Raw genomic sequence first — 12,913 nt, forward strand, 5'->3', positions numbered from 1 at the left:
CTCCTTAGTTGTGGCATGTGAACTTTTAGTTGCGGCATGCCTGTGGGATCTAGTTCCCTGACCAGGGATCAAACCCGGGCCCCCTACATTGGAAGCTCAGAGTAGCCACCAGGGAAGTCTCTCCTCTTAATGTGTTTAAATGGGTTCTCCTTCCTTCTTAATGGTTGCATAACATTCTATACTATAGTTGTACCCTGACTTATGTAATCTGTTTCAAATTGGAGGATTTTTGGATAGTTTTAATTATAATAATGCTGGGTTGAACTTCCTTGTACTTTCATCTTCGCTAATTGTGTTCATTCAAGAAATATTTACTGAGCAACTATTCTGTGCCAGCAGTTATTCTGGTTCCTGGGGACAATGTGGTCAACAAAGCAAACAAAAATTTCTTCATGCAGCCTCTTGTTCTAGTGGGTGGAGACTGTGAATACAAAAATAAATATATAAAATATATAGTTTGTTAGACGTTGGTAAGTACTACAGAGAAAAATAAAAGCAGGGAGGAGGGTATTTAAATCATTGCCACCATTCAGCCATTTAACAATCATTTAATAAATATATTTTATAATTCCTATGTGCCTGCAACTTACTATTATGCATCAGAAGGTCAAAAAGCATCTTTGTTACACCACCAGACTGTATGAGAAAGCAACAGACCTGTATTTATTTCAGTCACCTTGCAACTAATAATGAACAGAAAGTAGAACTCTATTCTCAGTATATTTTCAAGGTAAACCAAGCAGTCATCCATGATTATTTTTCACGTCAAATATTTTAGGTAGTATCGACTTGCTTTGTTTGCAGTTTGTGCTTTTTCAAAGCAAAAGCTCTGCCTGAAAAATACAAGACTGAGAGAAATGTGCATTGAAAAGGAAAAAAGCAGAAATGTCATGTGGAGAACCTGGGAACAAGAAAGAATATCATGGGGATTGTCTGAGTCATAGTGTGCCTTCAAAAGCTGAGTGATAGGTTTAGAGTGGCTCCTGGCTTCTTAATTATCTGGGCACCGTTCTAAACCAAGGATAATTTACTGTATTCTATAAATAAAATTTTAAAAAAGAACAGGGAAGAGGGATAGGGAGTTACTGGTTTCCTCCACTCTCAGGGCCCCCTGGGGTTATAATACTAGGAAGAGTCCACATGAAGATGACATTTGAACAAAATCTTAAAGGAGATGGTGGATTGATCCATGTAGCTACTTGGAGGTAGTGAGTCCTAGGCAGAGCAAATGGGCAGGTAAGTTAGGCAAGGGACATGCTTAGAATGTTCTAGCAGGGGAGCCCTTTTGACTGGAGCTGAATGAGCAGGGGGACAAGGGCAGGTAATGAGGTCAGAGAGGTAATAGGACTAGGATGACATAGGACCTTAAAGATCAGTGTAGGACTTTGGTGTTTACCTTGAGTGAGATGGGAACCATTATACTTGAAGGCACGTTCCTAAAAGCAGAATTGACCCCAACTTCTAAATCAGACCCCAAAAATGTGATTTGTTCCTCAGCTCTGAGCCCAAATCTTACCTCAGTCCTGACCCCTACCCAACTCTATTTTTGTCCCATAGTTTGGCCCATAATAGACATTATTGTTGCCTACTCAAACATTCATTCCTTCTGTCTTTCTATCAGAACCCCAATTTTGTTTGGATAATCTTTTTTTTTTATATATATATTTTTTTAATGTGGACCATTTTTAGTCTTTATTGAATTTGTTACAATATTGCTTCTGTTTTATGTTTTGGTTTTTCGGCCACAAGGCATGTGGGATCTTAGCTCCCTGCCCAGGAATCGAACCCGCACCCCCTGCATTGGAAGGCGAAGTCTTAACCACTGGACCGCCAGGGAATTCCCCATTGTTTGGATAATCTTTTATCCTCATCATGATTGTAAACGTTACTGCACCAAGCAGAAAAGCCATTTCTGCCTGCCAGGGATTGGTTTAGAAATGAACATGTGATGCAGTTCTGTCCAATGGGGAATGAGGGGGAAGACCACTGGGGCACTTCTCGGAAAGGCTTTCTTATTTCCAAAAAGAGACACCGGAAGAATTCTCTTTTCTTCTTCAAGATGGTGGTACCATTCATTGAGAAGACACGGCTGGATATGATCAAGTGCCTATGACAGAGTAAAAAAGACCCCACTCTTTTTTAACAAAATGCTGAGGAGGCAGTGGGTTGAAGAGAGAATCCAGGGACTTCATGCATAATTCTAACTCCAATCCTTACTTTGACACAATTCTCAACACCAATCTTTTTTTTAAATAATACAATTATTTTATTATAAGCCTGAATATCACCTGACACATATTCCAAAACTAAACAGTGTTGTATGGGAAACAGAATAAATAAGCATATTGAAAGATGGTCATCTATCTTCTCATCCACCCCTAACGCTGATAAAGGATACAGTCAAATTATAGAAATTTAAAAAGGTAACACATAGGTTTCACTTTGAATGCTGGCCAAGCTTGGTACCTGATGGTAGAAGACACATATACTAAAGGCTCAACACCAATATTGATGCAAGCCTGAGTTTTAACCCGAAACCTTAACTCGTACCCAACCCTAACCCTCAATTCTGCTCTATCCTTGACCAATTCTAAACTTTTACCTCAACTTGGAATCTAGCTCCTGACCAAGTTCCTGCTTCCAAATATCAACTCAGACTAGACTTCACCCCTCAATCAACCTTAACCCTGACTCTTGACTCAAACCCTGGATCCCTAACCATAACCCAAACTCAACCTTGACCCAAACACTGAATGTCACCATAGCCTCTGTCCCAAACCTGACCACATGCACAGCTCAGACTATAGTCTTCATCCCTGTCATATTCCAGGAAGACCACACTGACATCCTCCCCATGAACCCATCCCCAGCTCACACCAATCCCAACACTCTGACTCCAGTCCCGGCCCTACTCTCATCTACAACCCAATTTCTTAATGAGATCCCATCCCATTTCCATGCCAAACTCTTTCCCTCACCCCATCTTCACTTTTCCAACTCCATACCCCACCCAACTCCATACTTCCTTTCACACACTCAAATAAAGTTCACCACTTAACACCATACAGTTGATCCCACACTGACTAAATTCAAGTGAAGTCCCCAAAACTTCTGAGACACTTACTCTCATCAAATCCCAAATCAGACCCCAGAATTCGGACCCCAGACCCCACTAATTCCACACTGGGACCCTGGCCGTGAGGTGTGTCAACCGTCTTGACTTGGGCTCCCAAATCAAGTAGGGGCAGATGCTAGGCCACTCGACCTCACAGCACCCTGAGCCAGCAATCTGTATCTTTCCCACCTGGCTTCCCAAACAGAGGAATTTTGGGACGACTTCCAATCTGTTATCTGTTGTCCAAATCTTCATTCCTGGATTCTCTCTTCAGCCCCCTGCCTCCTCAGCATACTGTTAAAAAGAGGAAAGCAGCTACGCTACCCTGGGGCCCTGCTATTCTCTCCTAAATCACCAGAATGTCTCTTCTGCTGTGCTTGGCATATATGTCTTTCTTTTTTTTTTTTTAAGATTTAATTTTTTTAAAAATTTATTTATTTATTTATTTATGGCTGTGTTGGGTCTTCCTTTCTGTGCGAGGGCTTTCTCTAGTTGCGGCGAGTGGGGGCCACTCTTCATCGCGGTGCACGGGCCTCTCACTATCGCGGGCTCTCTTGTTGCGGAGCACAGGTTCCAGACGCGCAGGCTCAGTAGTTGTGGCTCAGGGCCTAGTTGCTCCGCGGCATGTGGGATCTTCCCAGACCAGGGCTGGAACCCATGTCCCCTGCATTAGCAGGCAGATTCTCAACAACTGCGCCACCAGGGAAGCCCTAAGATTTAATTTTTTATTTATTTTGGCTGCGTTGGGTTTTTGTTGCTGCGAGCAGACTTTCTCTAGTTGTGGCGAGAAGAGGCTACTCTTTATTGCGGTGCTCAGGCTTCTCATTGCGGTGGCTTCTCTTCGTTGTGGAGCACGGACTCTAGGAGCATGGGCTTCAGTAGTTGTGGCGTGTGGGCTCAGTAGTTTTGGCGTACGGGCTTAGTTACTCCGCAGCATGTGGGATCTTCCTGGACCAGGGATAGAACCCATGTCCCCTGCGTTGGCAGTCGGATTCTTATCCACTGTGCCCCCAGAGAAGTCTGGCATATCTGTCTTTCTGTTGTTGTGGGGTTTTTTTGGTTGTGTTGGGTCTTAGTTGCGGCAGGCAGGCTCCTTAGTTGTGCCATGCATGTGGGATCTAGTTCCCGGGCCAGGAATCAAACCTGGGCCTCCTGCATTGGGAGTGTGGAGTCTTAACCATTGCACCACCAGGGAAATCCCTGTCTTCCTGTGTTCTTGACTATTTAATCTGACTTTATTGCTAAACACTGGTCTTCACAAGCAGAGGACATGTGTCTGGTGTTCAAAGGTGTTTTTATAAGCACCCAGCCCAAACCAGGGAGCGTAGGAGGTACTTAAATAAATACTAGTTTGCAAACCACTGTCATCCACAGAACAGTCAACAACCCAGTCCTTCCTTGTTCCCTGAGCCATTCAGCAACAGGGCGTGATAGGAAGAACTTGACCTACAAGTCAGACAAACCCAGGTTTGACCAACCCTAGTTGCCCTCCTCATGATCTCAGGTAAGTGATTTAATTTTTCCAAGCCTCACTTTGTCCCTCTCTAAAGTGGAGGAAAGCAAACTCTACTTCTCAAGGCGAGTGAAAGAATTAAATAATATTGGCTGCCTTACCTCATCCTACCAGGAATGAGGCAGCTTCCATTTCTTATGCATCTACGATGTGATGTGTCGGATGCTCTGCAAACCACATCTCTATTCGCCTCATGGGACCAAACGAGGACTGCCTTCCCCATTCTATAGATGAAAAAGGGGAAGTTTAAAAGAAGTTAGAACCCTTGTGCAAAATCAACAGCTAAGGAGTCAGAAGGGTCAGAATTCGAATGCTGAGGATTGCCCATAGTCTAATCATTGTACAAACCCACAATCTGAGAAGGAAGTTTCCTTGGGACACTGTCACATATGCTCAGAATCTCTTTTGGCTAAAAATGAACTCGGAACCCCATAGGCTTACTATTAATGATGCATGCCCCCACCTTGACGAGAGCCCCAAATCCCCAGCCCTCTCATGCCCTTTGGGTTTAATCCTGTTTCTAAGTCCCACCCAGACACCCAGCTTCATACTTTCTTTGCACACAGACTTATGTCCTGATCCTTTGCCAGATGACTCATCTTCCAGCTCATGATCACACCTGAGAACTGGTATCTTGCTGTCCTGCATCTGTGCCTTACTCTGAGGGATCCTGGACATTGCGATTCTGGAACCTCCTGCTTCAGCTCCTTGGGTTCTGAAGGCCCATTGTTTCTGACTTCCAGGACTCCATTCCCCCCTTTTTTCAAGAACAGCTCCCACTTCTTTCAGGAATCCGCCCCCTCATTTCATATAGATCTGGTGAAACTGTCAATCATAGTTTTCCAAACCCTCCCACCCACTGGGATGGACGCATGACCCAGTCAAGCCAACAAGATCATGGTTTCCTCCCTAGAAATACTGATTAATCCAGTGGGTGGGCTCATTTCAAGCTGGACCAATCAGAATTCTTCCCTGGGATTAATATCAAGATGTTGGGAGAAAAGAGATCTTTGTTTCTGCTGGGTTTGCTTAACTGGGCTGCTATGTTCCCTCCACCTGAAGAAGTTTGTCTACAGAGGCTAGAATGAGATCCATAGGAGAAGGAAAGAGACAAGCAGAGATGAGAAAGAGTTCACATATATGAGAGAGAGAAACAGAGACAGAGAGAAGCAGGCAGAGTGACAGAGAGAGAAATTGTCACAGAGAGACAGAGATGATTGGCTTAAGTCACCAATACACATACTTGAGACTCATACCCATGTCACTTCTTCTAACATTATGAATCAACTCCAAGGCCTGCCTAGGCACCTGCACCAACCAATCCCCTTTTACGCATAAGCCAGTTTGAACTGGGGCTCTGCCACTTGTATACAAAAGCTCCCTGATATAGGTGGGTCCTTCCAGCTTTTGTGCATGACTGGTGTTGTGATCTCCTGCCAGACTCCACAACCCATGATACTATTCCTGAATTTCTGGTTGACCTTGGACAAGTCCTTTCCCCTCCTTGACCTCAGCCGCCCTCCTCCTTCATGCCATAAATAAATCTTCAAATCCTTTCTGGGTTCACATTCCATTGGGGATATTTAAATATCAGTTGGGTACTGGGATATTAAGTAAAGTGTTTTTCGGGAGGAAAAAAGTACATGTGAATAGATGCACACAGGCAGGCTCAGAGAAAGAGTCACGCCTTCGTGGTAGTTTAAATCACCTATATGGGGCAGTTCTTCTGAGTTTCCTCTGGCCAATCATCTTGCTTTGTCTGGCTCTGAGTCCATATTTGATTTAATTCAGGGTCCTCCCCTGTGTGTGTGCATCTCTTAGCCAAGGTGGATTCCAGCGCACAGGCCTGTGGGAAGGTCGACACCACCTATTATGGGGTGGCGCCCCCTCCCTTTTCAACCTCCAAGGAGCCTTTCTGTACATGTGTAGTTGGGAGGTCTCCTTGACCTCGAGAATGAGAAAGATGTGGTCTCCTTATCTTTTATCTGGGCAGGGCTCAGCTCCTCTCTCCTGCTATCGTCAGTGGCTCAGCCTGGGGCCCTTCTGTCTCCTGCCTCAGTTTCATGGATGTTCACAGGTACATATTTAAGCTATTTCTATATTTCCTGCACCTTACTCTGCATATCTCACAATTTTTATTTTTTTATTAAAAAATTTTTTTTGTTAAAAGTATCTTTTTAAAAAAATATTTATTTATTTATTTAGGCCACACTGGGTCTTAGATGAGGCATGTGGACTTTAGTTGCAGGATGTGGACTTCTTAGTTGCAGCATGTGAACTCTTAGTTGTGGCATTCATGCAGTATCTAGTTCCTTGGTCAGGGATCAAACCCGGGCCCCCTGCATTGGGAGCGTGGAGTCTTACCCACTGGACCACCAGGGAAGTCCCCATATCTCACAGTTTTTAAGGAGAAATCTCCCCCCCAAAGCTTAGATACAGTTTAGCTGCTCAGAAAAACTAAACAAAAACCCGTTCAACTATGTCTTTTACAGGCTAGCTCATTGGATATTTGAAAATCCTTATGTCTTCTCTCCCCTGAAATTAACCTCCCATTCCTCCAAGTCTTTCCAGAAAAAAAAAAAAGGGATGACTTTGGCCAGTGGTGATGGCCCGAATGGCCATGCAGGTCCTGGTCTCTCTCGATCTCCCATCACACCTCCCAGCAGGGTTCAGACCCTCCACTCCTCCACCCCTCTCAAGAGGGCCAAAGCACACACAGGCAAGGAGCCAGGCTGATGTTGTGAGTTTACTGAGGGAGATCTAGAGCTCATCTTGGGATCAGCCCTTGCTGCCCATGGTCTTCTTAGTCCAGTCCAGGTAGTGGCAGATGTTGATGTAGATGCCAGATCTCTCAGGCCGCCCATAGAGGTCTGATTCCCAGGATGTGATGCCTGGAGAACACCACCACATACCAGTGAATCTCCCTAGAAGGTGAGAATAGAAGACTTTCACCTAAGATGCCCTACTGTACCAGTATTTAGTACCAGCTTTTAACGTGATTGGGTCTCTTGGGATAAGAGCATTGTATCCTGGGATGAATGGTGAGAGAGAGCGGTGGGGCTTCCATGTGCAGGGGATGCAGACAGGATGTCTAAGGGCAATGGAGGAAATCCTGACCAATGAGGGAAGAGAATGCTGTCTGGAGGGTACAATCCAGAGAGAAGAAAGTAGGAATTACATGCAAGGGACTGAGTTCCTCCATTCCTGGCCAGTCTTGAAGAGATCATTGAATCCAGTTACAAAACATAGGAGAAAGGAGCAGTGTTCTTCTGGATACACACACACCCAGGGGACAATGGCGGGAGTATGTGGGAAGAAACCATTGTCTCCAGGGAATCCTCCAGAAAGATTAGATTCCATGGCCGGATCACTAATGGAAATGATCCTATTCCTGGTCAATAGAAAAGGAAGCGTTGAAGCATTGTCTTCAGGGACCAATCATAAGCAAAGGGGGTGGGGCTTCCATGAAGGGGACAAATCCAAGGGGAGCCGTGAGGACTGAAGTTGCAGCCAATAGGAAAGAGTGTTATATCTATGGCAAATCTCAAGATGTGTCACCTTGGGGTTGGGGAGCTCACTGAGGGAGCATTGAAGTCAATGGCGCCATTCCCTGGACAGCTGGGAAGACAGCATTGCTCCCCAAGGAACCAAAATCATAGGAGAAAGCAATCATGCTAGGGAAACTAGTCAGGACTCGAAGAAAAATAGCTGACTACCTGATCATCAGTAAAGTCAGCACAAATTCCAGGCACTGACACTGAGAAAGAGGGCAGGGAGCTTGCGTACCCTCTGGACTCAGACTCTCTCCTTCATGGACTTATCCTCTCACTCCCTTTAATCCCCACCTTGTCCCTGCACCCCACCCTGCAGGCAAGCGTTCTCAAGAAAACAACAAGGACAATTCAATTATTCTGATTCCTGGGCTGTGTAACCTGCAGGGGGAGTGTGCCTTCTCTGAACCTGCTTCCCACTCTGTAGAGGTAGGGGTGCTGACTCTTGGGGATCACCCCACTGCCAAGCCTCCAGTCTCTACAGGGTGAATGAGGGAAGAAGAGAGTTTCAGAAGTCACTCACCTGGCATGGATCAGCCCCACTGCTTTCATTTGCACAGACCATACTATCTGTGACTTGCCCAGGGTAGGCATCTTCACACTGCTTCTGAGGAATAATTTTTACTTCTGTGCAGTTGAGGGTGTCAGGAAAATTCTCTGAGGGGGCCGAGGTTGCAAGTTCCCAGAGACAGCAACGCCTTCCCCTCCATCCCTGTCTGTATCTAACCTCCCTTCTGTGTAGCCACAGCTGCACAGGGTTTTCTGAAACATTTCACAGGGCACATCACTTCTCACCACATGAAACAAAGCCATGGCCCCTGCTGTTTCTTTTTCTCCACCTAAAGAAGGACCTTTGGACCCTACCTTTTGTTTCTTGCCCTGAGCTATTTTCAAATTAAGGATCAGGTGACTGGGGGACATGGATGTGCCCCCTTGGGACACCTCTGACCCTTTCTAATCTTTCCATTCCCAGACCACCAGGTCTCCAATCTCAGCTAAATCCTACTTCTTCCAAATGTCACCTCTTCCTAGAAGGCTTCCCTGACTATTCTAATTAAAACAACACATCTCGGGACTTCCCTGGCAGTCCAGTAGTTAAGACTTCTTCCAATGCAGAGGGTGTGGGTTTGATCCCTGGTCGGGGAGCTAAGATCCCACATACCTCAGGGCCAAAAAAAACAAAACATAAAGTAACAAATTCAATAAAGACTTTCAAAAAAATGGTCCATATCAAAAAAAAAATCTTAAAAAACCCCCAAAACACCACATCTCCATCACTCTCTATTCTCTTCCCCCTATGATATTCCATTATAGCACTTGACTCTACCTAATACTTCGTTTTACATGTATTTGTTTATTGTCTATTTCCCCACCTAGCATGCAACTCCATAAAGCTTTGTACACTACAGTACCTGGGGCATATCAGATGCTCACAAAATAAGTGTTGAGTTGGTGATTGACAGTGGAATTAATCTTTCTTATTAACCTTTGAAGAATAGACTTGGGAGGGAAACGATTCTGTCTGGTACCTCTACGTGTCAGAAGCTAGAGGCCCACAATCTCATTTAACCCTCACAACAGCTCTTTGAAGGAGGGATGCTTTCATTCTCTCATCCATGCATTCTTTCAACAAATGTTTATTGAACACATACTGTATACCAGTCACCACCCTGAGCACTAGGAACACACAATGAAGAAAATAGATATAACCTGAGCCCTCATGGAGCTTAAAAATCTATTGGATAATTATCCCAGTTTTGTAGGTGAGGAAAGTGAGGACAAGAGATGGGAAGGGACTTGCCCAGAGAAAATGGGCAGAGCCGTGGTTCGAAATGACCTGCCTGATTCATGAGCAGCTAGGTTTCCACAGCATCCCATTGTCTTCTTAGAAGTCAGACAGGCAGGGACCTGAATCCTGACTTTGATTTCCTGGTGAACCACATCACCTCTTTGAGCTGAGCCCCAATTTTTTCATTGTGAAGCAGGGCAAGGGGCTACCTGAACTCTGAAGCCCCAGAGGGAGGACCTCCATGGAGGTCCAGACTTTTGGGTCCAGAGTGAGGAGGGAGCTGGGGACTTAGACTGTGAGTCCTGGAGGAGAAAAGGCCTGGACTCCTGGGTGTGAGGGGATCTGGGGCGAGGAATCTTGGGTTCAAGAGGGAGAAGAGGAAGCCTGTTTTCCTGGGCCACTGAGGAGCCCATGTATCCTAAGTCTGTTGTGAAGACTATGTAAAATCCTGTACCCATAAAAAGTCTTATAACTCTCCACCTTAAAGGAGGGATGCATTCATTCATCCACTCATTCATTCATCCATCCACTTTTTTGAGCCCTGTTAACAACCTGTTAATTTGTTTCCTTTCTCCCACCACTCCTGTTAATACTCTGGTCTTTAAGGTTTCTAACATGGACCACTTGTGAACTTCAACGTCACAATCACTTTCCTTTCTTTATCTACTCTCCAGGCAAAGCTTTGCCAATGGCTTGGGGTCCACTGGGCCAACCAGCTCCTTCTCTCCCTCCCACTACCTTGGGGGCTGGTGACAGAGCTCCAGCTTGAGATAGTGCACAACTTGAGGGCAGCGATCGGCCAGGCGGATGGGCTTCACTTGGGGCCCCAGGGATGCCCGATCACGCGGTCAAATGAGCATCAGATCACGGTTGTGGTCCTCGTTGCTGCTGTTTAGCAGGGGTGAGGGAGGGACTGAGCCACAGCCGTTTCTTGTTCTGACTCATCCTTATTCTGCAGACTGTGATCTCCCAGGCGGACTGTGTATTTCCTGTAATGATGGAGGTAGTTTGGGACGCAGGCAGAGATAAGGGCTCCCAGGCCCCTTCTCTCTAAGACCCAGGAGTCCAGGTCCCCTCTTCTCTCAGACCTCCATTCTCGGGGACCCTGTCCCCAGCTCTCACCTCCTGAGGCAAAGCCCCAGCCCCCTCTTTCCCCAGGCTCCAGCCTACCTCTGCCCCCGGAATCCACTCACAGTTTTTTACAGTGGACTGCTGTGAGGACACAGTTGTCATCTATGAGAACATCCCCACATACTAGCCGGACACCCTGGAACAAGGCCGTCGGCCAAGGCTGTTCATGGGGCCTGCACTCCTGGCCCTCCAGCACCTCGGTCTCCTGTGCTCCCAAGTGTCCTTCAGCAGGAGGGAGAGGGTTGGATCACCATCCACTGGGTCAGTGCAGGGGCCAGGAAAGCCACAGTGGTTTCCCAGGGATACACACACGCACACCCCCTCCGGTGTTTGCCTCCCAGCTTGCGCATGCTGCTGCACAGATACACATGTACACTCATGGAAGCCCATGAGCCACCACACACAGAGTCGCACACCTGAGCATGTGTCCAGATGCCCCGTATACTCCTGTGTGTGTCTGTGCCCCTCAGCAGGCAGCCCTGCTGGCTTAGTGCACTCACGCGATACCAGCAGAACTCCACACGTTCCTACCTGCTGCCACGTGCCCCGTGCCTCCCGCCATCCCACAGAAGCTCCCACATGTAACTGCGTGCTTCCCATCTCCCCACATGCCACCACATGCACCCTCTTAGCCACCACCATGGTATTCCCACAGGCTCAGGTGCTCCACCGATGACTTCTGGGCACCCCCCCGCCCCCCACCAGCCCGGGATTCCAACAGCAAGAGCGGGAACATCCAGATCCAGACTCTGCAGCAGGTGTGGGATGTCCCATGGTGGGGTCCAGGAGACAGAGAGGCCAGGGCTGAGCGGAGGAGGGAGACCAAAATCCTAGGGATCTTGGGATTGGGGAGGAAGCAGAGCTTCTGGAGCAGTTCTTCTGGGTCCCGCTGGAGGAAGGGGCTGGGGCCCCAGATTCCTGAATCTGAGCAGCTGGGAGCTCGGGGGCTGGATTCCTACATTCCAAGGAAGGAGGGAGTTAGGATCCCCAGACCCCCGGGTCTGAAGGGAAAGGGAACTGGTAGCTGGGACTCCTCAGTCTTGGAGAGCAGGGGCTGGGGTGCTGAGTCCTCGGTCTCAAAGGAGGAAGGGATCTGAGGTTGAGGTCCTGGGCCCTGGAGGAGGGGGCTCAGGGGCCTGATGCCTGTGTCTGAGAACTTTACCCTCTCACCTTACAGAATTCAGGGGGCGGGGTTACCTACTGATTCGGATCCAGAGGAAGAGCACCCCGTACTTCAGCTCTGCCTGCCTGGTACAAGATTCTGGAACCTTTTAACTGGGACCACCAGCCTCGTAAACCATCTCCTCCCACTTGGGGGCTGGCGGAGCAGCAGGGAACTGGAACCCTGGTTATGAGTGAGGCGAGGCTCAGGGGCTGAACGGAGAATCTTGAGGGAGGAGGGGTTGGAATCTCTAACTTTTTTTTTTTAATTGGGGTATAGTTGTTTTACAATGTTGTGTTAGTTTCTACTGTACAACGAAGTGGAGTGGAGTTCCCTGTGCTGTACAGCAGGTTCTCACTGGTTATCTATTTTATACATATTAGCATATATATGTCAATCCCAATCTTCCCATTCATCCCACCACCCTCCCCTCTTCCCCCCTTGGTGTCTATACTTGTAAATTGATACAGCCACTATGGAATCTCTAACTCTTGAGGGCTGGGAGTGAAGGAGCTTAGTGCTGTGACTCCTGGGTCTGAAACAGAAATGGCTGGGGGCCCAGACGTCCTGGTCCGAGCGAAGAGCGGGTGAGGGCCCCTGACTCCCGGCTCTGAGCGGGGAGGGGGCTGCGGCCCGGATTTGAGGTCCGAGG

The 12,913-nt window shown here is 47.3% G+C and overlaps 1 pseudogene across 1 annotated transcript in view; it reads right to left on the minus strand.

Annotated features, from left to right (window-relative positions):
• LOC309794814 overlaps positions 1-12,913 on the minus strand; it is a 31,714-nt pseudogene that overhangs the window by 18,012 nt on the left and 789 nt on the right. Inside the window, exons 2-5 of the transcript in view lie at positions 11,802-11,903; positions 11,162-11,321; positions 10,707-10,957; positions 8,703-8,836 (exon numbers count right to left, since the gene is read on the minus strand). The product of the transcript in view is annotated as an uncharacterized misc_RNA (transcript). The remainder of the gene's footprint in view (positions 1-8,702; positions 8,837-10,706; positions 10,958-11,161; positions 11,322-11,801; positions 11,904-12,913) is intronic.

The sequence above is a fragment of the Mesoplodon mirus genome (assembly GCF_964341445.2).
Source record: "Mesoplodon mirus genome assembly, chromosome: 19".
Taxonomy (NCBI): domain Eukaryota; kingdom Metazoa; phylum Chordata; class Mammalia; order Artiodactyla; family Ziphiidae; genus Mesoplodon; species Mesoplodon mirus.